Below are 7,147 nucleotides of genomic sequence, written 5' to 3'. Positions count from 1 at the left end.
CTAATACTTCTCTGCCTGTGGAAGCCTTCTGACATTACTGCTTTTGTTTGGTATAGTTGTGGTCTTTTCCAGAGGAATAATTAAACATAGCATTAAAAAGAGAGTTCAAACTTCAAAGAGGGATCAATGGGAGAAGGTATGAATATTACATGCTGTGTAGTTGGTGTTAGAAAACTAATTTTAAAACATTCACAGCTGTGTAACGTTTCAGATATAATCCAGGGAAGAAACATAACTGAGCTACATTCTCAGGCTGGCTCGAAGTAGCTGACATGAATAGAGCAGTAGATTCCTAATGTAGCTCTGAATTAGCCCTGGAACAGAATTAGCACTAGGACAACAGCCAGTGTTGTTAGGGAAATGAATGAGCCTTTATATAATGCTGTTTGCAGCTTACCTACCACGTGAACTGTTATTACTAGGTGTGTCCCAAGTTACTAGATAACTGGCTTCCCCCCCCCCCCCACACTCCCTGTTGTAAATCACTTTTGATAATGTATCAGAGATACTTCTGTAGCTAATAGATGTGTTTTTTTAAAAAAAGTAGTTACCAAAGTAATTTTATACACCTTTGTAGATATAAAATAGCCTCTAATGGACTGTTATTTTTGTTGTGTAATCTGTTCAGTGACCCAAGAACACAGTTGTATACCTGACTAGGTTATACTCAGAGCATTTGGTATGTTCTCAGAAGCTGCTGCTTAAAGGCTGTTGGAGAAAAACAGGTGATTCAAATGCAGATCAGTAAAAGCAAGATGATAACAGAAAGATATGAAAACTGTAGGTCAGGAGTCGCTTAACTCTACCTCATCCAGTCTGCTGTGCTTTTAATGAAAACAAACTGCAACGTTTGGTTTCTGGTCCCACTCCTACTTTTATATAGTTTCATCTTCAGGATTTGTACATGAGGAAGAAGAAGGCTGGTTGAAAGGAAGCTGTTCACACATGTAGAATTTGTTGGGGTGGATGGGTGGACCTGGTTCATGCCACTACTGAATTTAGGCCACCAAGATTTACCTTGCGTATTGCACTCTACCCTAGCTTTCTGCTTATATCTCTAAATGCAAGATCTGATGGTTGCTTTTCCATGCATAGAAAGCATGCAAGATGAACACGTTAAGAGAGCTGCAAGCTTCACTTCCTCCAGGAGATGGCAGTATTTTTCCCTTCTAAATTGCTATAGGTATTACTAAGTCTCTGAACTGAAGAGTTTAATGAAAAATGGAGGAAATTCAAAAATCTGAAGTAAATCAAGTAAATAATTATTTTTGGAGGGAGCAAGATTTTATTATTTTTTAATTCAACACCCTCTTAGTGGCTGTATTTCTGTCATATCGGGGGGGAAAAAGTCTAAGGTCAACAGTTTATAGAAACTTAACCATGGAATAGCTATGTCCCAGTGCTATGCTTGAATGCTGTGGCATTTAAGGCGTTAAAAATTGAGGTCATATTTATTGCCCTGGCTGATTCAGACTTAACTTTTGAATCTCGTTGTGTGAGGTGAATCTGTACAGCTGATCATTCGTTTTTCTTCTCAGTATTAAATGTTACAGTTTTCTAGACCACTTGCTATTATCATTTTTACTCTGAATATTGTCGTCCAGTAGATCTGGAAGATATCCAAATTCATTATTTTCTATTTATCACCTAGGTGAAGAGCGAGAATGTCAGTGGAACTGATCCTAGGACATTTCTGCAAAACATTCTTACAGCTCTCTGTTTTCACAGTAGACTGTTTTTTTAATTCTTTCTGATAATTCTAGCTATCTGCATTCATACGGTAGTATTTTCATGTGAGCCATGTTTCTCTGTCTTGTTTATAAGGATGTCCTGTGATAATCAGACATCAAGATACTTCATCTACTATTTGTCATTAGACTAATGTGAAAAAGAGGGTTTTAACATAACTTATTCTTGGCCAACTTACGTCAGTTACTGTGGAAGGCATAAATTAATATAGTCTGGATATTTGTTCCAAAATATTTTTTTAGAATTAAGAATTAATGGTCTTGACTCTGGTCAAAAAGTCCTCACTGCTTCTCTTCTCCATTGCCTTTCTGTTTAAAAACAGATGATGTCAGTGTGCCAGTTCTCAAATATAGCTATTGCTACTGCTTTTGATGCTGCCTCAGCCAATTTTTAGCCTGTCTTATAGTGAAGTCTTTTGGGGCCTAGACAATCTGCAAAAATCTAACTTCAGGAAACTTACATTTGTTCTTCTATGTTCTTTTCTTTTACTAGACCTTTTTTTGTCAATGATACAGTGGCTTGTAGTTGCCATCACTAGGGAAAACTGAAATGGAAACAGCCATCAAACTGTTCATTCATTTTCATTCGTCTTGCATAACTAACACTTCCCTTGATGGTGTTTTTGTTTTTTTATTTTTATGCAAATGCACTTACAGAGCAATCTCTTGTCTACTGCTTTTTATTTTTTCCTTTTTTTTTTTTTGGTTCTGTTACTGTGCCTGTGTTTTCTTGTTGCTCTTAATTCTTAAATAATTTGTCCTAATTTCCATTACTTGAATGCTTTTCTCTTCTGAGATTGGTGAAGAGCTCTTTGTTGGTTAGGCTTGTCCCTTTTTACACTTGCTATCACTTCTTTCCATTGACATAATCTAAGCTTGTTATCTTGATATTTATTTGGGAACTGCTGGGTATCTTATGAGAGATATTTCCTCCCATGAAAACTTACTGAGCAGCGTTAAAACAGAAGAAGAGGCAGACTAAGTGTATAAAGTTTTTGAAGTTGTGCTCGGGTGCTGTGATGTCTAGGCAGCTTGAAATCACTTTACCATCACTATTAGAATTCAGGGTATTAAATATACGTTCCCCTCTTCCTCTCCTGCTGTCCTATATGATGACAACTGTAACAAATGTTAGCAAAGAGGGGGACTATGTGAGTCTTCTGTCATTAGATTTCTTTCAGCAAATTAGTGCTTTTCTAAGAAGAGCAACAAGGGCCTTAATACAGCGCCGCATATTTGTTGATTCTCACTTCTCCTCAGGCAAAACTCGCCCTGTAGATTTTTTCATAGCAGCTATCAATCACGCTATTTTTCCTTCTCTGATCCTACAGAACCAATGGTGTTCTGAGCTGCACTTGAATAACTGCTGCCTTTGCATGATCTTCTGGGAACTTCCTTAACATGTATTTCTTAGGGTTATGTTATTCAAAGTACAGAGTTACCTTGCAAAAGTGATTGATTGGTCTTGATGATTATCCTTGAGAGAGCAGAAAACTAGCCTGACCCCTCAGGAACGCATCCTGTGTTTGAATCTAGTCTTCGTTTAACATTCGCAGATGCAAGTCTGCTAATGTAGTGGGTTTACGTGGCAAGGTTTTGGTATTGGGGGGCTGCAGGGGTGTCCTGTGTCAGAAGAGTCCAGAAGCTGCCCCATTGTTCCATAAGAGCCAGTTTCAGCTGGCTCCAAAGGGACCCACAGCTGGCCAGAGCTGAACCAATAAGTGATGTTGTTTGTGCCTCTGGGAGAGCAGATTTAAGAAAAGGAAAAAAAAATGCTGTACAACAGCAGCTTGGAGAGCAAGGAGTGAGAAAATGTGAGAGAACCAGCCATACAGCCCCCAAGGCCAGTGCAGCAGGAGGGCAGGAGGTGCTCCAGGCACGCAGCAGCAGTTCCCCTGCGGCCTGTGGTGAGGCCCCTGGTGGAGCAGGCTGTCCCCCTGCAGCCCATGGGTCCCACACGGAGCAGATCTCCACGCTGCAGCCCGTGGAGGAGCCCCCGGTGGAGCAGGTGGATGTGGCCTGGAGGAGGCTGCGGCCCATGGAGAGCCCCCGCAGGAGCAGGCCCCGGGCCGGAGCTGCAGCCCGTGGAGAGGAGCCCACGCAGGAGCAGGGGGTCTGGGGGGAGCTGCCGCCCGTGGGGGACCCGTGCTGGAGCAGTTTGCTCCTGGGGGATGGACCCCGTGGTACGGAGCCGTGTGGGAGCAGTTCTTGAAGAGCTGCTGCCTGTGGGCAGCCCCCGCAGGCTCAGTTCGGGAAGGACGGCATCCCGTGGGAGGGACCCCACGTGGAGCAGGGGCAGAGAGGGACCGTGAGGGAGCGGCAGAGATGAAGTTTCAGGGACTGACTACAGCCCCCATTCCCTGTTCCCCTGTGCTGCTCGGAGGGAGGAGGTGGAAGAGGGTGGATTGGGTGAAGGTATTTTTAGTTTCTTTCCTTTTTTTCTCACTTCTCTACCTTGTTAGTAATAGGTAATAAATTTCTCTAATCTCCCTGTGGTAGGTCTGTTTTGCCCATGATGATAGTTGTTGAGCAATCTCCTTGTCCTTCTCAACCCTTGACCCCTTTCCATCACATTTTCTCCCCCTTTCCCTTTGAAAAGGGGGAGTGAGAGAGCAGTTGTGGAGCTCAGCTGCCCACCTGAGTAAAACCACCACAGCTGAAGACCCTGGAATTACATTAGTGCTTAGTCTGGCCTTACCAGCTTTTCTGATTAGGAAAAGGGAAAATAAGAATTTTAGAATAAAAGGTGAAATTGTTTTTCGTTGTTGTAGCATCTTTTGAGCATACTGTTCAGCCTGATTGCAGCGCTGAAGATGCATGTGTTTTTATACGTCTGTTCCCTTTTTGTCCTATTTCACCTAAACTCTCTGTATGAGATCTTTTTAGTTATGTGACACCTTGTTCTGAATCCCTCTCTCCAAATTTCAGTCTGTTTTCACTGCGTCCTTCCTGTTTTCAATCAGGTTCAAACATTCTTCTCCACTGCCTTTTCTTTCCTGCAATTAGTTGCAAACAGCTTAGCCCCTACAAGTATCATTTGAAGTCTCCTTTTAGTTTTCTAAAAATTTTGGCTCAAGTCTTGTTTCTGAAAGCTTTCAATAGCTCTGCTTACAGACTCCATTTTGTAGGAATCTCTCTCTAGTGTCTGGCTTTATAAAGTGAAGGAGGTACAGCACAGAAACTAAGGAAATTCCTTCTATTTATTTTTTTCTTGCTTCCTATTCAAGTGGTTGCCAAATTCAGTTGTGGTTGGATACACTGGAATCCTTTACTTTCTGCTAGTATTTAGAAAGCAATGTTTGCTTTTCAGACTTCTTTTTATCTTCAAGCTATTGTTCTCTTCCAGCAGCTGTTAAATTTATAAAGTTTATTGTGACAGGGGAAAAGATAAATTTGATTTCTTGTCCATTTGTAACAAAAAACAAACAAACAAAACCTCTACCTGGGCTTTAAAGCAAGAAGTGAACCATTAGGCACAAATACTAATTATGATAACAAACAACTGAGTATGCAAAAGTCTTTGTCCTGATACCTGATGAGATAGGACAAATTGATATTCTGTATATATATTGTCAAATTCCTGCCTTGTAACTACGTTCTTGGACAGGTCTGACCCAAGGATCTGAGCAGTAAATCAGTCTCTGTGAGGAAAACAGCCAAAAAGAAAATGTGTATATATAATATATATTGCAAGAATGACTGCTTGTACTCCAGGTTGCAAGGACACGTACACAGAGACAGCTTCCTCCCTAAAGAATCAATATTACTAAAGATTAGGAAAGGAACAACTGGCAATGGCTGGCTTGCCCAGCTGTGGTTCTGATGTGAGAATAGTACTTGTATTTCTTAAGTCAAAATCCAATGTCTTTGTGACCGTACCAGGCGTAGTACTCAGTTTGATAAGTGATGCTTCAACTTGATTTGTAATGAATTGCTATTACTTTTGGAAAAATCACACTTTCTCTTTAGAAAAGCATACTGTGGAGTTTTGGTTGGGAGGTGGAAATGCTGCAAGTTTTTTTCTGGAAGAGTCTGAAGTTCACTTTGTTGAAATGTAAAGTAATGAGGTACTGCTGTACACCGAAGCCTGTGTGTTACACCATGTAGCACACAAGCCTTGAGGACTCCAGTTCTGTCTCTGCACTTTCTCTGGGTCCCAGACTCTGCGTGCCTCATTCAGCTCAGTGGCACACCTGAGGCTGGAGCACAGGACACCTGAGCAGCAGAGATGGTAAAGCTCATCTGAAACAAGGGAAACGGCACAGTGCGGCAGCAGTGCTGTGCCCTCAGGAGCACGTTCATTGCCTGGCCTATGTGCTTTCATTTCCTCCTGACCTGGATTCAGGCTGTATCAAATGATCTTATGTATCTGCAGCACCGGGATTCAGGTAGCTTTTGAAACCTGAATTATTTCTTTCAGCAGTGATGATGATAGGCCACAATGAATTTGTTTGAACCCTAAAGTTAAAAGCAGCAGCTAGAAGTAGATTGACCCCTTACGCTGTTTTGAAGCTGTCAAACTGGCTCTGCCCTCTGAGACATCCCATGTCCCACCTCAGCTGCATTTGAAAAACTGCTGCAAGTGACTTGATACTGCCTGAAAATGGGTACTGATGACAGCAAGAGGGGACTTCCTTGGCTGGAGACTTTCTGAGGAGCTGAGAGGCAAAATTTCTGTTTCATTTCTTTCATTCTGTCTTCAATTTTAAGTACAACTTCTGGCTTAAACAAATGCTTTGTAGCTTGATCAGCTGTTTGCATGCTGTGCTCAAACAAACTGCATTGTGTACTTTGAAATACAGAGCCTGCTTTCCTGTTGTCTTTTTGGCATTTACAGCCAGGTGAAGCTGATGCCTCTTCCCTGAAGTGGACGGGGAAGGACTCGGCTGCTCAGCTACGAGGGAGGAGAGGTGGTACATCTCTGAGCTGCCGTGGAGGCAGGGCTGCCAGCTGGCACAGCATGTCACGTGGGGTGCAGGAGAGATGTGTTTGTACCAGGGTGAGTGTCAGCTCCCTCCTTCCCGTGTAATGCAGGAACTCAGCGACAGGGATGAAGAATAGGAGACATGAATTTCCATTTCACAAGATTCAAAATCAGCATTTTTAATGCTTTTGATATTTCAGTCTCAACTTCAGTATTCAACACATCTATTTCAATAGAATCTAAACTTTCATGAACATTTTTAACATGAAATCTGGAGAAGGTAGGAACCGAATGAACCCCACTAGCACACTTTGAGCCCTCAGTCTGTCTTAATAACTTCAACTTGCTTTCCTCTCTAAGAATTACATTTTGTCCTTGACTTTGTCCTTTTGTTCTCTTGTCTGTTACATATGAGGTTTTTATGAAGCAAGCTGTACTAAGGACAGATTCCTGCAGTCTGTGTTCCCATTATCAG

Source organism: Anser cygnoides, chromosome 1 (genome assembly GCF_040182565.1).
Source record: "Anser cygnoides isolate HZ-2024a breed goose chromosome 1, Taihu_goose_T2T_genome, whole genome shotgun sequence".
Taxonomy (NCBI): Eukaryota; Metazoa; Chordata; class Aves; order Anseriformes; family Anatidae; genus Anser; species Anser cygnoides.
The sequence above is the reverse complement of the archived record's forward strand: the minus strand, read 5'-3'. Positions refer to the sequence as shown.